The 21727-nt window shown below is 44.5% G+C and overlaps 1 long non-coding RNA gene across 1 annotated transcript; it reads right to left on the bottom strand.

Annotated features, from left to right (window-relative positions):
- Positions 1-7878: 7878 nt before the first annotated feature.
- Positions 7879-20478, bottom strand: LOC112621113. Its single transcript, XR_003118664.1, has 2 exons — positions 19054-20478; positions 7879-9155 (listed from the first exon to the last, which is right to left on the bottom strand). It is a non-coding gene; the product is annotated as an uncharacterized LOC112621113 (long non-coding RNA).
- Between the last annotated feature and the right edge of the window lie 1249 nt (positions 20479-21727).

Here is a 21727-nt window from a genome sequence, read left to right as displayed (position 1 = left end):
CAACCGGCAATTAAGGGCTGCACAGCCTGCAATCACCTTGCTAATGATAGCTAGTAATAATGATACTTTCTCTTTTACAAAAAAGAGAAGGGAGGCATGTTGGGAAAAAGCTGAGTGTTGGGAGAAACTGAGGCAGGGCTTGCATGTCTGACATAATGTCCTCTGGATTGTGTCTAGAATTGCTGGCTCCTTGCTTCTAGCCTTCCTAGGCTCCTATTTCCATTATCTCAAGTAGCAGAACATGTTCCATGTGAACGCTAAACCATCACAGTTGTAAATCATGTGCTTAATGCAATGTGTCCTTTCAACCTCCACATTCTCACCACCTGTTTCTTTGTTGGATTGCCGATAAATAGCTTGGGTTCCCAGAGCTCAGGGCCTCTGCAGCCTCCACGATGGCCCTCTGGTGTCCCACTTTTCTCTCTCAAACTTTTTCTCAATCCTTTGACTCTGCCAGACTTTGTCACCCCCACAACCTGGTGTTGGGTCTGATCACCCCAACAGACAATAGATTTGAAAAGAAAACAGAGCTTCTTGGCTCTGGCTGCACTGGGGAAATTGGAAAAAGTATCAGTGCCCAGCCCCTCCACCTCAGAGACTGTCAGTGAATTGGTCTGGGAGTGTTGGAATCAACTGAGAGCTTTTACACAGCACCACTGCCCGGGCCCCATCTGAGCCCCACTAAATTAGACATGCTGGGGGCGGGGCCCAGGCACTGATGTATTTTGAAGCTTCCCCAGTTGAGTTGATTCTAGCTGGAACTGAGAACTACCCCCACCTCCACCCACAGAAGGGCCAAGGAAGGCCATCTGGGGTGGAATGGAGTTGGGAGAAGGCAGAGGCATGGTCTCATAGAAAGGGGGATAACTGAGTGGGGTCATTCCCCAAACCTGTCACATCTGTATAAATCCTATCATTAAACTCTCCTCAATACGTAAATTATACGTTAGCTAATTTAATAAATGGAGGTGTTCTCAACATCTTCCTCCAAAAGCAAAAAACAAAAGCAGCTATCGTCAGTTACCTTGTGTGAGCGTCACCTGCTTCCTGCCAGATCCTGACTGATGTGCTGTTAGGCACCTGGTTGCAAAAAAATCAGGTGGTCTGGTTGCCACAAGCATGTGGTATAAGGCCACATCTGGACAAGAGCTGGACTTGAAAGCTGTTCACGAGCCTAAGTTTAGAAAATACTTCTGCCGCCAACCCTCCTTTCCCATGCCTCTCTCAGACCAGAATGGCCACGTCTTCCTGTGCTGCTTTTGGCTCTGTTCTCCCCATGCCCCTTACCTGCCCCAAATCTGCAGCCCAAATGCCAGCAGAGCACCAATGTCTGGCCAGCCTCCACCTCGGGTCCTGGTGGGTATGGGGCAGTGGACACCACACCCACCTCCACCCAGAACAGTGCTTGTGGCGTCCCTGGGTAGAGGACTTCAGACAGAGCAGTGTCAGCAAAAAGGGAACAGCAAACTATGCTTGACGTTTCCAGGACAAAGAACGATGACTACTCATTAGCTTCATGGATTTTATGCATTGTTATTTTTGCTTTTTTGGTTGATTAATTATACAAAGTGTGTAAAACTTCAAGTATGCAGGTGGATACATTTTTATATATGTGTGCACCTGTGAAACCGCCACTCTGAAAAAGATAAAGAAACTTCCAACATTTCAGGAGACTCCCTGCACACCCCCTGCTAGCATTGGTAATTATTCATATGGGTCTGCAGCAACTTCAATTCTTGCCTCCTCCGAAGAAAGAATTTGACTGAGGGGCATAAGGCAGAAGGAGAGACCAAGGCAAGTTTTAAAGCAGAAATGAAAGTTTACTTAAAAGTTTTAGAGCAGGAAGGAAAGGAAGGAAGTACACTTGGAAGAGAAGCAAGTGGGTGACTTGAAATACAAGTGCATGGTTTGACCTTTTGACTTGGGGTTTTAATACTTCGGCATACTTTCAGGGTCTTGTGTTGCTTCTCCCAACTGCTGAGATCTTATCAGGAAGCTGTTCATCACCAGTATCAGGTGTTTCCTATCTATTAGGACCGTGTCTTTCCCTGCCAACTGTGACTAATTATTACTTAGACAGTTCACAACTGCCTGACCATGACCTGCTGGTTGCCTGACTTTTCTGGTGTGTGTATAGGGGGAGCCCTCTCCTGCCCTGTTCATACCTGAGTAGCTACCCACGGTAACACTCCCAGTCAACTCTCCCTGCTCCCCACCCCCTGCTAAGGGCTACCATTATTTTTCATTCTATCATCATAGATTAGGTTATACTCATTCTTGAACTCCATGTAAGTGGAATCACCTATAATGTACTCTTTTATGTCTGGCTTCTTCCATTCAACATAGTATCTGTGAGAATTATCTGTGTTATTACATGCAGCAGTAGTTTGTGTTTTTCTTGCTATGTGGAATTTCCTTTATACATATATCACAAATTATCCATTCTTCTGTTTTTGTTTGTTTGTTTGAGACAGAGTCTCATTCTGTCTCTCAGGCTGGAGTGCAGTGGCACAATCTCGGCTCGCTGCAACCTCTGCCTCCCAGATTCAAGAGAGTTTCCTGCCTCAGCCTCCTGAGTAGCTGGGACTATAGGTACCTGACTAATTTCTGTATTCTTAGTAGAGATGGGTTTCATCATGTTGACCAGGCTGGTCTTGAACCCCTCACCTCGAACCCCTGACCTCAAGTGATCCATCTGCCTTGGCCTCCCAAAGTGTCAGGATTACAGGCATGAGCCACTGCGCTTGGCCCCATTCTACTGTGAATAGACATTTGTGTTCTTAACAGTTTGGGGCTATTATGTATACAGCTGCTACGAACATTCTCAAACACGTCTTGAACACAAGCAGTAATTTCTCTTTGGAATAGACGTAGGAGTGGAATTGCTGGATCATAGGATAGACACATGTTTTACCTTTAAGAAGACACTGCCAAGTTCCCAAAATGATTGCACCAATTTACAAACCCACCAGTAATATATGAGATACTCATGAATACTTGTTAGTATCAGTTTTTCTCATTTTGCCAATTCTGAGAAGGGTATGGTGGTATATCATGAGGTTTTAATTTGCATATTTCATATATTATTAAAGAAACAAATGAATTTATAAACCAAAAAAATCGAGGAGTTCCTTATGTAAATTGCCAACTTATTCCCAATAATCTTTTCTTAACTTTTCCCCAATATTATGAAAAATTTAAAATACAGCAAAGATGAAAGAATTTTACAGTGACATGTATCCCACCATTTTTGTTCTTGTTTAATCACCGATCTACCCATCTCTCCATTCTTGCATCCATCCACTTTACTTTTTTTTTTTTTTTTTTTTGAGATGGAATCTCCCTCTATTGCCCAGGCTGGAATGCAGTGGTACAATCTCAGCTCACTGCAACCTCCACCTTCTGGGTTCAAGTGATTTTCCTGCCTCAACTTCCTGAATAGCCGGGATTACAGGCACCTGACACCATGCCTGGCTAATTTTTGCATTTTTAGAAGAGATAGGGTGTCACCATGTTGGCTAGGCTGGTCTTGAACTCCTGACCTCAGGTGATCCGCCTGCCTCAGCCTCCCAAAGTGCTGGGATTACAGGTGTGAGTCACCATGCTCGGCCCATCCACTTTACTTCTCTGAAGCATCTCAAATTAAATAGACATCATTACACCCCCTTCTTAAATATTTCACCATGCATATTATTACTAGAGTTTGATATTTCCTCATTTTTTCTTTCTAATCTTAGTAAAATCATATAAAACTTACTATTCGAACCATTTTAAAGTATATAGTTCAGTAGTGTTAAGTAAATTCATATTGTTGTGGAACCAATCTCCAGAACTTTCTCATCTTATAAAACGACAACTCCATACCTGTTAAAAAATAACGTCCCATTCCCCCTTTCCCCTCAGCCCCTGGCAACCAACATTCTACTTTCTGTCTCTACAAATTTGACCACTCTGGGTACCTCATATACATAGAATCACACGGGGTTTGTGACTGGTTTATTTTACTAAGCATAATGTCCTCAAGTTTCTTCCCTGAAGTAGCATGTAATAGGATTTCCTTTCTTTTTAAGGCTGAATACTATTTTATTGTATGTACTCAAATTTTTTCTTTCAATGTGAAATTTAAATTCAATTAAATGAAGAAGAAACCCCTTAAGTGCACATCCACTAAGTTTCAACAATGTGTAATCCCAGATCAGCCCCAAATGTTCCAGCACATCTCCTCTCAATTCATCTTTGTCCTCACCATTCCTCCTTGAGGCAACTGCTCTTCTGAGTTTAAAAAAAAAAAAAAAATGTTTACTTTAGGTTTGGAGGTACATGTGAAGGTTTGTTACATAGGTAAACTTGTGTCAAGGGGGTTTGTTGTACAGATTGTTTCATCACCCAGGTATTAAGCTCAGTACCCAGTAGTTATCTTTTCTGCTCCTCTCCCTTCTCACACCCTCCACCCTCATAAGCCCCCGTGTCTGTTGCCCCCTTCTTTCTTTCTTTCTTTCTTTCTTTTTTTTTTTTTTTTTTTTTGAGATGGAGTCTCACTTTCTTACCCAGGCTGGAGTGCAGTGGCGTGATCTTGGCTCACTGAAACCTCCGCCTGCTGGGTTCCAGTGATTCTCCTGCCTCAGCCTCCCAAGTAGCTGGGATTACAGGCACGCACCACCATGCCTGGCTAATTTTTGTATTTTTAGTAGAGATGGGGTTTCACCATGTTGGCCAGGCTGGTCTCGAACTCCTGACCTCAGGTGATCTGCCCACCTTGGCCTCCCAAAGTGTTGGGATTACAGCCATGAGCCACCGCCCCCAGCCTGTTGTCCCCTTCTTTCTGTTCATGAGTTCTCATCATTTAGCTCCCACTTACAAGTGAGAACATCTGGTATTGGGTTTTCTGCTCCTGTGTTAGTTTGCTAAGGATAATAGCCTCCAGCTCCCTGATTTTTCCACTATGGATTATTTTTGCTTTTTCTGGAACTTCATATAAATCCAATAATCTTTAAGTGTTTTCTTTCGTTAGGTATATAGCAGACTAGGGAAGCAAAAAACAGACAATCAAAAAACCAAGATGCTGAATGAGAAGCCTCCACTAATTGATTATCAATCAGAAAGAGATGACACAGGGACTCCTAATTTAAATTTAGTTTAAATCAATAGGAAGTCTTATTAAGACATCCAAGCTCAAACACATTTTGGCAAAATCTTCTTTTAAGAATGCTAGTTACCTTTTCACTTATCAATTCAATGACTTATATGAATGATATGGTTTGGCTGTGTCCCCACCCAAATCTCATCTTGAATTCCCACATGTCGTGGGTGAGACCCTGCAGAAGATAATTGAATCATGGGGGCAAGTCTTTCCCATGCTGTTCTGGTGACAGTGAATAAGTCTCATGAGATCTGATGGTTTTAAAAAGAGGAATTCACCTGCACAAGCTCTCTCTCTTTGCCTGCTGCCATCCATGTAAGACATGATTTGCTCTTCCTTGCCTTCCACCGTGATTGTGAGGCTTCCCCAGCCACATGGAACTGTAAGTCCAATTAAACCTCTTTCTTTTGTAAATTGCCCAGTCTTGGGTATGTCTTTATCAGCAGCATGAAAACAAACTAATACAATGAATGTACTAGGATGTTAGATTCCAAGCTGTGCTCCTTGAAACCCCTAGGACTTTAGATTTAAATCAAATCCATGAAGCGGCCCAAGGGCATCTTCAGAAACTTAGGAGGGAGCTTAAAGCTTAAAAATTGTAAAAGCCATTCTCCTAAATCAGTGAGCTTTAATGATTCAAAGGAACTTAAGAATTATATCATCAAACATTTTTACTTTCAAGTAAAGAAACCATAGACAAGTCTTGTTTCCTAGGACCTTCTGACAGAGCCTCTACTGATCTTGAGTGCAGTCCACAGGTCTAAAGAAGGAAGGATGGACTGGCTGCTGGCCTGCCAACTGCAGGGGTTCATGTGGCTTGGTCTGCCTTACCAGTGTCCAGGTTGAACCCCTCATCACTGGTGTAATTCCTCAGTCAAGCCTATGTAAATCCAAGTGCTTATTTAAAAATGAGTTACTTCAAATCAGCTTGCAACATGATGATGATGATGATGATTACTATTATCATTCTTGAGACAGGGTCCCACTCTGTTGCCCAGGCTGGAGTGCCAGGGGCATGATCTCAACTCACTGCAGCCTCCACTTTCTGGGCTCAGGAGATACTCCCACCTCAGCCTCCTGAGTAGCTGGGACTATAGACGTGTGCCACCACACCCAGCTAATTTTTATGTATTTTTTTTTGTAGAGATGGGGTTTCACCATGTTGGCCAGGTTGGTCTGGAATTCCTGGACTCAACCAACCCACCTGCCTCAGCTTTCCAAAGTACTGGGATTATAGGCATGAGCTACCACGCTTGACCCAATTACTTTTAATAATAATAGTGCACGTGATGTTGATTAACATTAGAGAACCTCATGATTAGAAGGACCCTCTGAAAGGCCCCAGGCAATGATTTTGAACCTTCTCTTTGGGCATGTACTATTTTCAGAAGCTGATGAAAACTCTGGACCTTCCTCCCAGAAAAATGAACACACTTCCAGACACATTCCATCCGGCCCAAAATTTCAGGGGGTGTATAGACTCCTTGAAGCCGATACTTGAACTCCAGATTAAGTATCTGTGTTCTTCAGCATACATCCTGGGCAGAATTTTTCATCTGTCTTTGACAGAAGATCCAGATGGCAAAAACTTCATGATTCACCTTTCCATCTGCCTGGTACACATCTTTTTATTTTAAACCTATTTATCTCATTAACGCAGATGTAAAACAACAATCACAATCCTTGGAGTTATGCTAGAAAAGGAAATAAGGAGAATTGAGTCGAGTAGCCAATACCCATGGATAGGAGGGCACTTTTCCTGTCATTAATACCAAGATGATTGAGGTCCTCTCATCCCAGGCAAAGGGCAAAATGTACAAACCTTACAGCACTTTTTGCTCAGTTACTCTGTGACATATTCCTGATTTTAGACGCAGGTAAACTAACTCCTAAAATGGACATTTAGTATTCATATACATACTAAATATTTACGGTATGTGACCATCATAGGTAATTTCATTACAACAAAGCATAAAGGAAAACATTTTTCAATAGTACAGGAAAATATACATAATGTGAGTTTCTCCAAGCCTTAAGAGGATGTGGGGACTTTAGGGGCTCACAGTAGCAGTGATAATTCTTGTTCCTACCGGCTACTGCAAGACTTCCAACTTCTTGCAAATTTCTCTCCAAACATTTCTCTTCCCAGGGAGTGTCTCAGCGCTGGTGGTGCTGGACATGATGTCCTACACCATGATTTCCACCAGGTGGCAGCGCTATGTCAACAGGCACTGCCTTCAATTTCCGTAGGGAACCCTCCTCCCAGTGAGACAAAGAAAGCCTTTCTCCCTCTGCATTACTATCAGAGAGTCCCTAAAGAGACTAAAGTTGTGTTTTGCTTTGTTTTGTTTTGAGGGTACAGCTTGTTAAGCCCTTGCCTCTCCGTAGGTATCAGACAGGCCCCTGAAAATCAAATCGGAGACATAGCCATTGGGCTGTCTTCAGAACTGCCTTGCCCCTCTAATGACAAAGGCTTTTCTCCCCGATTTGAGGTTAAAAAAAAAATTACAAAGATGACAGGCTTTGCTGCTGGCTCTTCTCACCACTGGGTTGGTTGAGAGCTTGGGAATAAGACAGAGCCTGAGTGAGTCCAATCTCTGCCACTCACTAGCTATGAAACTTTGGGCAGAGTAACCCCTCTAAGCCTCTGTTTCCTCATCTGTAAAATGAGGAAAATGATGGTCCCTACCTCATACGGCTGATGTGCAGATTAAATGAGAGTCTAGCATAATCTCTGGTACATGAGATGCATGTAATCAATGCTAGAGCTGATTATGATAACCATATAGACCTACAGAAGTGATACGATTGCTAACAGTGGTTATTTCTGGTGGCAGGATCAGAGACGATTTTTAATTTCTTGTTTTTCCAAATTCTCTTCAGCAGGCATGCATTGCTTTTACAATCATGAAAAGAGGCAATTGAAATATAATAGATTGCTGATCCCCTGTTCTTGATGATTCCTCTGAAACATTCAAACTTTCTCTATGGCTCAATGAGCTCCCCAAGGCTGGGCCTATGTCTTATCTACTTTGGAGTCTTTAACATGAAACACATAATTTGACACACAGTAGGCAGTCAATACTCATTTCCTGAAAAAAATCTCAAAGGCAATTGCTTCAGGTTTTAATTTCTCAGTGTAACTAAACATCTTTTCTTCCTCCAGGAATTCTCTTTTCTCACTTAGATCCAATTGCTAATCCTTTTGCCAAATTAATTAAATCCTCTCCAGATTCTCCCCAAATTCCTCCAACTATTGAGTTGGTTTTAGGCGGTGATATGGTTTGTCTGTGTCCCTACCCAAATCTTATTGTGAATTGTAGCTCCTATAAATCCCACATGTCGTGGGAGGTAATTGAATCATGGGGATGGGTCTTTCCCGTGCTGATCTCGTGATAGTGAATGAGTGTCACAAGATCTGATGGTTTTTTAAAGGGGTGTTCCCCTACACAAACTCTCTCTTCCCTGCTGCCATGTAAGATGTGACTTTGCTTCTCATTCGCCTTCCACCATGATTGTGAGACCTCCCAAACCATGTGGAACTATAAAGGAAAACTCTTTCCTTTATAAATTACTCAGTTTCGGGTATGTGTTTATTAGCAGTGTGACAACAGACTAATACAGGCAGGTTTCCAGAAAGCATTTTACCTGAGTTCCCAGAAGTCATGCTGGGGGGTGTATGGGGAGGGAGGCGGGCAGGGGTGGTTAGATCATTGATTTGAGATCAAATCTTTTCAGTAGTTAAATGAAGATCTAAGAGTCCGAATACCCTAGATTATATAAAGAGATTATAAAAGGAAATAGACATTTCTAAAAATGTATTATATTTTAAATTGAAACCCATAATGAAGAGGATGATTGTTCTTTACCCGTGGATAGAACACAGGGTTACTGATGATTACACTTAGCTGTTGCTGTCATTTGGTTCTTTTGATCTTCACTTTGAGTCAATGGAACTGTTCAGGCGTTCTCTAAGGAGGGCAGAGACAAGCAAGACACTGCATCAGCATTTCTTCTACAAAAGAAGAGTCAAAATAAATGACATTAGCCCACAGCAGCTGATATATTTTAATTCTTTCCTCATGCTATTAACAAACATGAGACTTTCTCTTTCCAGGGAAGTTGGATCTGTATAGGAATCCAAATTACAGCTGAGTTATACCGAGGGACAGCCCCTGAGAAGCATAGAAATCTCCAAAGTGGCCTCTTTTACACAGAATCTGGATATTCAGTTCTTCCTTTGATCCCATGTTACAAACTAGATTATTCTTTGCTTTAGATGTCCAACCATTCAGACTCCTAGCTGGGTCTTACAAGTTTCTAGCTCAGGAGGGAGTCGTTGAGTGGCAGGGAGTGGCTCTGTGGTTTCTGGTTATGTGGGGAACATGTGGGAAGTGCAAGGAGAAAGGAAAACTCCAGGCTTGCACACGTCAGTCGGGGCTGGTTTCTGTTCCTGTAACCTAAGATTTCAGTTGACATGGTGCCAATTCCCTGGCAGGCATGCAGAGAAGCCTCTGTTCTCTCTGCCGCGCTGTGGCGTCTCACCTGGACACCTGACCCCTGAAGCCGAGATCTTTCTGCTGTCACCACAGCTCCTCTCTCCAGACTGTTCAGATATGGTCCTTGTCAGATGGAAGTGCACACACTGCCTCTGCCTGTCCCCAGGGAGCAAGACGTAAACTTCCTCCTTCATCATTCAGGCAAAAACTGAATAAACAGATGAACACCAAATTATGCAAAGCTCCGTCATGCAGGCCAGGTTGCCAAACATGCCCAGACCTGCTTAAGCAGAGAAGTAAAGGCTGATCAAGCTCACATCTAAAATCCTGGGTTATAAGGAAAATTCCAGCTGACTTGGAACACAGCCCCAACTCCTCCCACATGATACCAGCAAAGAGCTGGTCCAGGAAAAACTCCACTTGTTCAAAGATGAGTCATCAAAAAGGAAGACATACAGGATCTCTGCAAATGTAGGAAACGGATAGGAAAAACCAGTGGCAGATGTGGAATACTCACCAAGAAGAGGCTGTCACGGAGCAGACACCAGTCGTAACCAAGCAATTGCCAGGCACTTAAAAACTTAATGAAATGGTTGCCTCTAAGAAGGAAAAGGATAAAGTGAGCTCAGGGAAAGGATGGTAAGGTATCAGGAGGGGGAACATGAGCTCAGAAGAAAACTGGAAAAAGAAAAGAAAGGCAACTAGGGCTAGTCAGGGTTCTCCAAAAAAAAAACAACAAAAAAAAAAACCCAGAACCAATATGATATCTATCTATCTATTATCTTGTATGTGCATATAAAATATATATAATATGTGTGTGTGTATATTTACCTAACCAAACCAATGCAATGATGATTCAAATCAAATTTAACAACAAATCCTAAACTAGAGTGACCTACTCCCCTTCGGATCGTCTCTTTGTAAGTGAGAATGGGCCATAAATGTCCTTCCATCAGGGATGAGGGTCTTTGCTGCCTGCATTGCCTCCTGTAGTCACTGGCATTGATATCAGTGCATCTAAACTCCCATGAGTGGGTCATAATGAATCCTAGACTGATATGAGATTTTATCCTAGCTAGCTGAAATAAGAATGACTGGTCTCCCTTGCCGCCAGAACTTCTAAATAGTCGGCTGAGCCCGAGACCCTGGGGACATGGGTGAGATCAATATGGCAGACTTGCCTCACTGCATGACTTGAAGTCCTGTCAATAGCAGCCTTAATTTTAAATGTGATAGGAATCAAATTAAATGGATTTGGTCCCTCTGTTGGTCAGACTAATCAGAGCAGCTGATGAGGTAGCATATTCATTGGAAAATGTGAATTTGGCCAAGGATCTGTCAGGACTTGTGGTGGATTTTTGTGACAGGCAATTTGCCACGGGCTCTGATTGTCTCTGCATGCTCTTGCTGGGGATGACAAGAATGCAAGGTCCTGACTGTTCCTTGCTTGAGACATTTCTCTGGGTTGTGTTTGCAGTAGACAGTCTTGACAAAGCAATATCCCCCTGCCCCAGACAAAGAGGCAGGCTTGCTCATCACTCACTGTTAAATTGTATGTTCCCAAGCTCGGTGTTCCTTAGCTGCAGTACAAACACACTGCGTGTACAGTAACCACCTGGGCCCCTCCACATCACCCCAGTGGAACTTGGGGACATGGAAAACCAATGCTAACTAACACAAACCTCTTGCAACTTGTTCTGCCATGAGTAGTGTAGTCCTTTGTCTCTGATCCAGTCTCATGTCATCTGCCAGCATCCATGAAACTGTAACAGGCTTACTAGCTTGTAAGATGGGCAAAATTTCAGACTTTCATAGACTCCAACACACATGACCCAAGTAGGGCCAATCAGGGATTCTTCCCAAAGATATTTCCTCAAGAGCGCTTCTCCAGAGTTCTTTACTGCTGATAGATGGGTGATGGGAAAATGCCATCCATTTTCTCTCTCTCTCCTTCTTCATTAGTTTATATATAAGTTGTTGGAGGTTAATTTTACAATTTGGTCTTTTGGTAACAGAATATTTAGAGGGACTGTGATCAAATTCAAGTAATGAATATAGCCAGAGATAGATACAATTGTTGTTGGCACTGAGTATCTTCTCATTTGGGAGAAAGGGTAGGAATATCTTTACTGGTAAGAAGGATAGCTATATTTTGTTCATTGTTGTATAGAAGTTCAGATATGTGTAGGAGGGTGCATGTGGAAACTCGGTAGCCAAAGAGGTGGGTGGTGACAGTTATCACTTTAGTGCCTCTGAATTCCAAATCCACTCTTCGTTATCCTCCTTTGTGATACTGGAGCTGAATCCTGTAAACATGTCTTTGCCTGCTAGCACGATACTAAGTGCTGTCAATGGAGGGCTCTGGAGGGACACTGCAGGAAGAAGAGGCTCCCTTCCTTTCCTCTTGCTCCCGCTCTTGACTGCTGCGTGGGGCACCCAGAGATGCTCACCCCTGGTGAGTTTCCTGAGGAGTTCTGCTAGCACCTCAGTCAGCTCTCCAGCAAATTTAGCAGCAACCCCACAGGCAGGTTTTCACCAAACACTGCTGAAGCCCCAGATGGTGGCCCAGTGTGTCTCATAAATGCTCCAGCAGCTGGCTCCCCTGAGTTTCAGTAACATACCACGGGTGAAGTCCTAGTGAGTGCCTGCGCCTCAGACAGCAGCTTCTCAGTGAGTGTTGTCAGCCCCCACTCTGCTGCCCCCACTGGTGTACGGGTTTCTTGCATGCCAGCCTGGCCTGAAGCACTAAAACAAACTTCTTTGCCATCTGCGGACTCTAGCCACACCATCTCCAACGGTGTCTGAGTCTCATCCCTGGGGAGACCCTTTTCCAAGTTGGTTCCTTCCTTGGGTTCTCTGCTTCAGCCCTAGAGCTAATGCCTGCCACCTATATCCACGATTCCTGGTTTTTGTTTATTTATTGTTTTTGAGACGGACTCTCACTCTATCGCCCAGGCTGGAATGCAGTGGCGTGATCTCAGGTCACTGCACCCTCTACCTCTCGGGTTCAAGTGATTCTCCTGCCTCAGCCTCCAGAGTAGCTGGGATCACAGGCGTGTGCCACCACACCCGGCTCATTTTTGTATTTTTAGTAGAGACAGGGTTTTGCCATGTTGGCCAGGCTGGCTTGTATTTTTTTTACTGTGGTAAAACATACATAACATTTATCATTTTAACCATTTTTAAGTGTACAATTCATGGACGTTAGATACAGTCACAATGTTTTGCAGCCATTGCCACTATCTATTTCCAAAACTTTTCTATCATTCCAAGGTGAAACTCTATACCCATTGTAATAGTCTGTTCTCACACTGCTACGAAGATACTACCTGAGACTGGGTAACTGATGAAGAAAAGAGGTTTGATTGATTCACAGTTCTGCGTGCCGGAGGAGACCTCGGGAAACACGTTCATGATGGAAGGCAAAGGGGAAGCAAGGCAGATCTTCTCTTCACAAAGTGGCAGGAGAGGGAGAAAAAGAGAGAAGAGAGCCACACACTTTTAAACCATCAAATCTCATGAGAACTCACTCACTATCATGAGAATCACCTCTATGATCCAATCATCTCCCATCAGGTCCCTCCCTTGACATGGGATTACAATTTGAGATGAGATTTGGGTGGGGACCCAGAGCCAAACCTTATCACCCATTAAACAATAACTTCCCATTCTCCCCTTCCTCCAGCTCCTGAAAACCTCTATTCTACTTTCTGTCTCTATGAATCGACTATTCGTGGTACATTGTATAAATGGCACCATATAATATTTGCCCTTTTGAGTCTGGCTTATTTCATTTCGTACATAATGTCTTCAAGGTTTATCCATGTGGAGCATTTATCAGAATTTCATTCCATTTTATGGCAGAATCACATTTCATTTTGTTTATCCATTCACCTGTTTCAGTAACCTTTAGACTTCTTTTTATCCCTTAGAGGCTAACCCGCTATTATTAGTTCATGATTATTTATATTACACTTTCCCTGTTGACATTGTATAGCTCCTGTCTCCTGCCTGATACATCTGTCTTAGGAAACTGCCTTTCCATCCCTGTGACTGACGGGGCCAATCATGGAACCTCATTTCCCTCACCATATATAGGATTGGCCCATCACTCTGATAATAGTGATGGGTCCCAGGATAGGCACAAAACCAACCAGCAGCAATCCCATGCCTTCCCCAGGATGGAAAGATGAGTACTGGGAAAAAGCTTTTCACTGGGATTGCCACACTGGTGTTCTTGAGGCCACATCCCCAGATACATATAGGGTCTCATCTTGTGGTAGGAGAAATTGAGGACAACAGACAAACAGCAATAGAGATGAAAGTGAAAAATGGAGACGTTTCTCATATACCTGGAGAAAGTGCAGCATGAGAAGAAGGTTAAAATTTAAGGAAGTGAGAGCGCAAATAAGAGAGTGAGAAAGAGCAGCTGGATGTGCAGAGGACACATCAGGAGATAGCAGGTCATGATACCATGAAAATCAGGCTGTAAAGGGAGCATTTTCCAAAAGAAGGAATGAGTAAAAGTAGGCTGCAAAATGCCACTGGCTTGGGCACCAGGTTGTCGTTGACCTTGGTGACAGCAGAGGCAGCAGAGGCAGCATGGCCTGGCCTCGGTGCCTCTCCACCGCCATCTCCGGCACCCCGGAGACACCATCCTCTGGCCATACTTGCCATTCTGCGGAGCTGCCACAGCCCTCAAGCTTCTCCATTTTCCTTGACCCATCCCCGTTTGTCCTCTTGACCAATTCTGACGGATTCTCCAAAATTCAGCTCAACCTTAGATCTCCAGGTTAGTTTTTCACTCCCAAAGAGGAGGAGACGCTCCCCAGCCCTTTGTGTGTCCCTTCCTTTGATGGCGTGTGATTACACTGTTTACTGTGCATGTCTGCCTCCTCCTCCAGTCTGAGAGCTCCTTAAAAACAGGGACTTTGCCTTATGCATCTTTGTATTCTAAGCACTCAGCCCAAGGCCTGGCTCTGAAATGAGCTCAGTGCACATTAATGGATCAGTGCCTGGAGGGAGGCACTCGCTGATCTGATCCTTTTTTAGAAAAACAGGATCTGGTTGCCATGGCGCTGAAAGAGCGCTTTCTGTACCTGCTGTTTTCAGGATGAGCAAATCACTTTCAGCTGACCACACTGTGGCATCTGGCCAGCAGGATCTGCAGAATCCAGCACGATAGATGCCGAGCCAACCCTGAGATGGAAGAGACACCTTTCCTCCTTCCGAGCAGGTAAACTATTGAGTAACATCAAAGAATTTCATTTTTTCTACCCCTGAAAGATTTAAAAGTCTCCTCTTTTGTCAATATGCCCCTAGCTCTCCTGCCAGTTTTCTCTCGCCTCCTGCACAGTTTTTCTGTCTCCTTACTGCTGCTACTCTAAGATAGGGCTTTAGCCTATAGGCCAAATCTGGCCCACCACCTGTTTTTGCAAATAAAGTTTTATTGGAAGACAGCCATACCCATTTGTTTACATTTTGTCTATGGCTGCTTATACTCTACAATGGTAGAGCTGTGGCAGAGATTGCATGCCTGCAAAACAACATATTTACTATCTGGCCCCTTGCAAAAAATAAAAAAGTTTTCTGATCTGTACACTAGAGAACGAGCTTCACCTGATAAGAGATGATAAGGAAATAGTGCAACTCCAAATGGGACAACAAGGGAAAGAGAAAGGAAAAAACAGAATATGTTCCTAGATTGTTGTGTGGGCAATGTATGGGAGATGAAGAATACTACAGTATTTACAAACCAGATAGTAAAAGCTTAAACAAGAAAATAAGAGTAAGAGCCAAGGAAGGCTGAGGTGAGAGGATCGCTTGTGCCCTGGATCGCCTGACTGAGACCAGCCTGGGCAACACAGGGAGACCCCGTTTCTACAAAAAGTACAAAAAAATAGCTAAGTATGGTGACACATGCCTGTAGTCCCAGCTACTCGGGAGGCTGAGGTGGGAGGATTTCTTGAGCCCAGGAGGCCAAGGCTTTGGTGAGCTGGGATTGCACCATTATACTCCAGCCTGGGCAAAGAGCAAGACCCTGTCTTAAAAAAAAATTCTAAAAAAGAGCATTAAAAAAAGTGTACATATAAAATAACCACAGGAATAAAATTACAAACCTTTATAAATACAATTTTTAAAGTAAAAAAATACATTGCATAGAGAAAGAAACACAGCAGATATAATACATGATTAATATAAAGTAACGTGGCAGAATGGAGACCCAATATATCAGTAAATATGAGAGGACTCATAAAAAGAAAACGTTTTTAATTTGACTCATCCTCTCAGCCTTCTTGGCTAGAACTCCCCATTCTCTCTTGAACCCATCCAATCAGGCTCCAATTCTCACCACCCCTACAGAAACTCTTGTCAAGATAACCAATGGCTTTTCAAGTTTCTATTGCTCTCTTTCCAGTCCTCATTTTCCCAAGTCTCGCAGCAGCAGTTGACAAAGGTGATCCCGCTCTCCCCATCAAACACTTTTCTTTACTGATTTCTGGGATAGCACCTCTCCCGGTGCAGGGGAAGGAAGGAAGACTTCCTTTCCAGAGACTTCTCAGCATTTTTTGCTGGATTCTCCTCTTCCTGATCTAATCGAAGGTTGGATTCTCCCAGGTCTCCTTCCATGGACCTCTTCTCTTTCCTCTCTTCTCTTTTTCTCATAGTATGTTTCATCATTCCCCTGGCTTTCACAGACAGGCTGATGATCTCCAGATTTGTATCCCAGACCCTGAGGTCTTCCCTGAGCTTTAGACTCACAGACCCAACTGTCTACTCAGCTTGGCACTGGCACCCATCCTGTTGGATTCTGCAGATCCTGCTACACAGATGCCACAGTGTGGTCTGTTTGGGTATAGACTAGACTTCTCAAACCTAGTGTATTCAAAGCTAAATTCCTGATTTGTCATTCCTGCTTTGTTTCCTCTACAGTCTTCCTCATCTGAGGAAGCAGCAGCACCATTCACCTCGTTGCTTGGTTGAACAGGGGGAGTCATCCTTGACCCCTCTCTCTCTCATAGTTTCTCAGTAAGTCCTGTTGGCTCTGGCCTGGCACAGTGGTTCACGCCTGTAATTCCAACGCTTTGGAAGGCCAGGGCAGGCAGATGTCTTGAGCCCAGGAGTTCAAGACCAGCCTGGGTAACACGGTGAGACCCATGTCTCTATAAATACAAAACTTAGCTGGGCATGGTGGCGTGCACCTGTAGTCCCAGGTGCTTGGGAGGCTGAGAGGTGGGAGGATACCTTGATCCAGGCGGCCAAGGCTGCAGTGAGCCGTGACTGCACCACTGCACTACAGCCTGGGCAACAAGCGAGACCCGGTCTGGGAAAAAAAAAAAAAACAAGTCTGTTAGCTCTAACTTGATCACTCTTTAATCTGCTCCACCAAGATCTCTGAGGGCCGAGCCACCCTCCTGTCTGGTCTGGGCTACTCCTGTAGCCTCCTAACTGGCTGCCCTCGCCTCTACATCTGCCCCTGCTTTTTTCCTCCACACCTCCGCCAGTGGGATGATTCTAAAATGCAGGTCAGATCACACCACCCCTGCTCAAAACCCTCCAACTGCTTCCCATCCACACTTACAGGAAAATCCAAAGAACTCAATGTGACTTACACAGCCCTATGTATTCTGGCCCCTGCCTCTCTCTCCAGCCTCATTTCCTACTTTTCCCTCTCCTTCACCACATTCCAGAGGCCCTGGCTTCTCTCCTGTTTCCAGGACATGCCAAACACAGTCCTGTCTTAGGGCATTTCACTGTCTGGAAGAGCCTTGCCCAGGCCTCAGTAAGGTTCTGTTCTCACTGCATTCAGCTCTCTGCTCTTCTGAGGGGTCTTCATGACAATCACACAAAACAGCACTGCTTCACTCGCTGCACTCAGACATTGCTTCACGTTTCCATAGTGCTCATCACCACTTGACAGTACTTTGTATTAAACAGTTTTGGTTTTTTTTTTCTTTTTTTTTTTTTTTGAGATGGAGTCTCACTCTGTTGCCCAGGCTGGAGTGCAGTGGTGCGATCTTGGCTCTCTGCAACTTCTGCCTCCCGGGTTCAAGCAATTCTCCAGCCTCAGCCTCCCGAGTAGCTGGGACTATAGGTGCCCGCCACCATGCCAGGCTAATTTTTTTGTATTTTTAGTAGAGACGGGGTTTCACCATGTTAGCCAGGATGGTCTTGATCTCCTGACCTCGTGATCTGTGCCTCGGCCTCCCAAAGTGCTGGGATTACAAGCGTGAGCCACCGCGCCCGGCCCAGGGTTGTTTTCGAAATGGGGTCTGTCACTCAGGTTGAAGTCCAGTGGCACGACCTTGGCTCACTGCAACCTCTGCCTCCCAGGCTCAAGAGATCCTCCCATCTCAGCCTCCCAAGTAACTGAGACCACAGGCATGTGCCACCACACCCAGTTAATTTTTTATATTTTTGGTAGAGATGGGGTTGTTGTCTAGGCTGGTCTTGAACTCCTGAGCTCAGGCAATCCACCTGCCTTGATCTCCCAAAGTGCTGGGGTTACAGGTGTGAGCCACCATGCCCAGCCTAAACACTTTTATTTGTCTTTCTTTCCTGTAAAATATAAACTCCCTAAAGGTGATGACTTTGTCTTACTCACTACTCTATTCTCAAAATGTGGCACAGTGCCTGAAAAATAGCAAGTGCTCAATAAATAATTGTTGAACGAATGAATGAATGGAGACATGGTTGTATTTTGGCCTGTGATTCAGTGTTTCCAAATTCCTGACAGATTTTAATCTTTGGGAATTAGGAATGAGAAATTAAAATGTATAAGCAGTCCGGGGAATTTCTGAAATCCTAAATTAGGTACAGGTTGCCTCATATATGTTCATTTATTTACAAGATGAAACTATTCTGTCTGCTTTACAAAGGACTGTAGGTGGCTGGGAATCGTGGCTCACACCTGTAATCCCAGTACTGTGGGAGACCAAGGCAGGTGTATCACCTGAGGTCAGGAGTTCAAGACCAGCCTGGCCAACATGATGAAACCATGTCTCTACCAAAAATACAAAAATTAGCTGGGCGTGGTAGCACGCGCCTAGAATCCCAGCTTCTAGGAGAACCTGCTTGAACCTGGGAGGGGGAGGTTGCAGTGAACCAAGATCACGCCACTGCACTCCAGCCCGGGCAACACAGCAAGACTCCGTCTCAAACAAACAACTGTAGGCTATAGTAAAGATGCCAACAGTGGAAAATGCCAGTGAACATTATCAGATTGTATTAGAATAACAACACTGGGATCTTCTAGCAAGATTACTACATGGAATTATGTGTCAAAGTTGCCAATTTAAGGACTTATTTTGCCTTCAAAACTTGTTATTTCTGGAACATCACTCCTAGGATTTATATAAAGTATAATGTGCACACAGACTTATTAGTATTTATTTGATTTGCCAGAAAACTCACTGTTAGAAGCAGTCATGCCAGGAACACACTCATAACACTCAGCAGCTACAGGCCAGGCTGGCTGATGAGAGGCTCTAAGCGTCTCATCTGTGCCCTTCCGGGAGTGGTTCCCAGAAATGTCGGCCTTAGCCTCTGACCCACTATCAGCGTGCTGTTCTCTTGCTCCTCCCTGATGTCAGTGGATTCATTTTTACCAAAAATGTCTTGATGTTTATTGTTAAGCTTGAATTCCCACACAATTTTAGCACTTCCCCCATTTTCTTGATGTCTCAAATGATTTTTCTTAGGACTCAGAGTTCAGAGAAACATGCATTTCCAGAGAAAAGCTGGGAAGAGACTCCTGCACGGAAACACTGTCTAAAAGCACTTTCACCTTGGTTGCTGGCAAACAGGCACGTAGCAAGCTACAGTTTAGGACCTGACGCCGCTTTGAAGGTGTGTCAGCTGGACACAGAAAACGAGGTTACGGAAACAACGGTCCCAGCATGGCTCACTCTCCACCACTCTGTGCTCTCTCTCCTCAGTCTTGTGGGGCTGGAGACGCGGTGGCTTAGAAGTGGGGTGACCTGGTTGTGATCAAAAGGCTCCTCCCTCTGTGCACCATCCATGGAAAATGTGCCTCATCTTGCACCACACACCAGTGGAAAAGGGAATTTTAGGAAAACTAGGACAAACAGAACTAAATAGAGCAGAGCCTCTAGTATGGGAAGAACAGTGCTTAAAAATTACAGAAATTACAAAATATAAAATAAATAGAACATACTATATGAAATGTAAAACTCTTATGCATCATTTTCTAAAGAACAGTATCAAAAGGCAAACAATATTACTTTCTTATTAGAAAACAATTTGGAAAAATGGGTCTTTTTTGCATTTTTGATACAATTTGCTTCAGTAATGCCACTGACTGGAATTTAAGGACATGATTCTAAATGCACAAAAGGAGGTTTATATATATGGATGTTGATTCAGCTCTTCCCTCTCTTCACCCAGAGCAGCCAGGCATGAGCTCATCCTCAAAGCTGGGCACATGGGGCCACTGTCCCAGGATGCTGGGTGTTTGGCCTATAAGGGATGAGGAAAGGAACTGCTCTTCATTGCAGAGACAGTGGGGCCTGATAAAGCTGTTCTGGCCACTAGATGGTGGTTGTGTTTATCGAAGACTACTGGATGCCTGCCAAATATCCGTGTTAGTCCATTTTCACACTGCTATAAAGAAATACCTGAGACTGGGTCATTTATAAAAGAAAGAGGTTTCATTGACTCACAGTTCCACATGACTGGGGAGGCCTCGGGAAACTTACAATCATAAGGTCATACTTTGGCAGAAGCAGAAGGAGAAGCAAGAACCTTCTTCACAAGGAAGCAGGAAAGAGAGAGGGCGCACAAAGGGGGAAGAGTTCCTTATAAAACCATCAGATCTCGTGAGAACTCACTCACTATCATGAGAACAGCATGGGGCAAACCGCCCCCATGATCCAATCACCTCCCACCAAGCCCCTCCCTTGAGAAGTGAGGATTAAAATTGAGATACTGAGTTTGGAATGCAGGAGGCGATGCTTCAGCCCTCTTGATGCTGGTTAGAATGTGCATCCGGTGACTCCTGTTTAGTCCTGGTTCCTGAACCACAGAGGGAGTTGAACAGACTGGAGCTTATCCAGGCAATATGACCATCAGGAAACTGTGTCACTGAAGAAGTTCTGAGGGAGCTGGAACTAGACAGTTTAAAGCGATGGCCGGACAAGCAAGTGTCTCCTAGGAGCCAATGGCTAAGGGCAGAGGGAGCAGAGGGGTTGTGTATGGCCCCAGAGTGCAGAGCAAGTACTAGTGAACCGAAGTTACAGGGAGGCAGATGTCTGTTTAAGACAAAGAATCTTCTCTGGGTCAGAGCTGCCCATGTGGACCGGAAGCCTGGGGAGGGAGTGAGCAGCACAACCTGAGAGAAGTTTGAGAGGAGGCTGAAGAGTTCCTCTGCTCCCCCAGTAAGTATGGAGCAGGAACCACATCTCAGATGCTGCAGGACCCAGGTGAGTCATCAGGAGGAGTGGCTCAGCTACAGGCACACACATTCGAAATTAAAACCAACAGCAGCACCAATAAATACTGTGCAGTCCAAGCAAAACCTGCTGCGGAGGTGGGATTCAGTGATGCCCAACCTCTGCCGTGGAAAGTGGACGGGGTAGTATATTGGTTTCTTGGGGCTGCCCTAAGAAAGAACCACAACTGGGGGGCCTAAACCACAGAAACTCACTGACTCACGGTCTGGAGGCTGGAAGGCCAAGATCAAAGTGTTGGCCGAGCCATGCTCCTGCTGAAGCCGCTGGGGGAGCCTCCGTGTAGTTTCTGGGAGCCCCAGGCGTTTGTGGCGTGTGGCAGCATCTCTCCAATCTCTGCCTCCATCTTCACACGGCAGTCTCTGCTGTGTGTGTGTCCAGATTTCCCTCTTCTTACAAGTAGCTTGTCCTACTGGGTTCAGAGGCCACCCTACTCCAGCAAGAGCTCATCTTCATTTAATTAAATGCATCTGCAATGACCTTTCCTGAATTAGGTCCTACTCTGGGGTGACTTTCTCCTTTTGGGGGACACAATTCAGTTCCTAACGGGGAGTCTGAAGTCCACCCTGCTGGAGACTTGTCAGCCTGGAGTAACACCTCGCTTTGGAGAGGCTTTTGGC

Source organism: Theropithecus gelada, chromosome 3 (assembly GCF_003255815.1).
Source record: "Theropithecus gelada isolate Dixy chromosome 3, Tgel_1.0, whole genome shotgun sequence".
In the NCBI taxonomy this organism is placed as follows: domain Eukaryota; kingdom Metazoa; phylum Chordata; class Mammalia; order Primates; family Cercopithecidae; genus Theropithecus; species Theropithecus gelada.
The sequence above is the reverse complement of the archived record's forward strand: the minus strand, read 5'-3'. Positions and strand labels throughout refer to the sequence as shown.